This window comes from Pediculus humanus, genomic scaffold (assembly GCF_000006295.1).
Source record: "Pediculus humanus corporis 1103172108263 genomic scaffold, whole genome shotgun sequence".
Taxonomy (NCBI): domain Eukaryota; kingdom Metazoa; phylum Arthropoda; class Insecta; order Psocodea; family Pediculidae; genus Pediculus; species Pediculus humanus.
In genome coordinates, this window is record NW_002987832.1 from 135,892 (window position 1) to 137,296 (window position 1,405).

Here is a 1,405-nt window from a genome sequence, read left to right on the forward strand (position 1 = left end):
CGTGTCTGTGTTAATAACCTAATAATAATTTAAATTAACAACCAATTCGTGTTTTGAAATTTTTTTTTTGTTACGTTGGCTTTCCTGTCGTATTTTAAAATCGTTTTCTTAACCAGAACAAACAAAACGACAAACAAACCCAAAATTTTCGTTTTTTCCTCTTACGATTTTTTTATCTGTACGAAAAATTTGTCACTCCAATCTCCATTCACTTTCTACGTCATCATCATCATCATCATCATCATCATCATCATCATCATCATCATCATCATCATTATTATTATTATTATTATTATTATTATTATTATTATTATTATTATTATTATTTTATTTCATCAACTTCCGGTTAAATTTTTTTTTTTTAATTGAATAATTAATTCGTTTTAAAACGGGGGGAATTAGAAGGAAGGAAAGGGCGCGGGTGGGGGGAGGGGAAACTACCGTATTATAAATATTTATTACGTAATAAACTTGTGAAATTTTTAATCTAATGACACGACGATTGTGTTTTGTAACTCGATTAATCTCTTTTTAAAAATCCTTTCGTTCGTTCGTTCATTTTTTTAATTTGTCTGAACAAAAAAAAGAAAAATTAATTAACAAATTCGTAAATAAAAAATTAAAGTTCATCAACAAAATAAATAATAATAATAATAATAATAATAATAATAATAATAATAATAATAATAATAATAATAATAATAATAATAATAATGTGGGACGGCCCACATTCTTCGGAAAATATTATAAATAGCACCACCGATATTCGAGTATTTGTCCCTAAGGAATCGGGTAGAGACCTGGGATAAATACTTAACAACCCCGACAAATAAGAGCCTTGTCGTGTTTAAGAGTGATAATAATAATAATAATAATAATGCGAATGAGAAAATTTCGATAGAAAATAAATTAAAAAATAAAAAATTGGCGGCTGAGAAAACTAGGAGGGGAGGAAAGTAGCGAGGAAAACGAAAAAAAATTAAAGAGGAAAAGAGAGAATATGAAAGTAGGAGGAAGGAAATGGATAGAAATAAAAAGATGAATGATAAAAAAAAAAAGACAAAATGAAAAATGACAATGGAAAATATACAAAAGACAACATAAAAGATTTATTACTTTACGTATAGGAATTAAATAATAATAATAATGATAATAATAATAATAATAATAATAATAATGATAATAATAAACGAACGAGGAAATGTAATAAATTTAAATGAATAATTTTTTGTTTTTTTTTCCCCGCAGATTTTCATACGAAAATCATCTAATTAACGTCATCGAGAGAACAAACAAACAAACAAACAAACAAACAAAAAATTTCATTCTGCCGGTGGTACCTGATTGAGGAAAAAAAAAGAAAACCGTCGCGGCGACATTTTTATAATTAATCAAAAGGTAAATT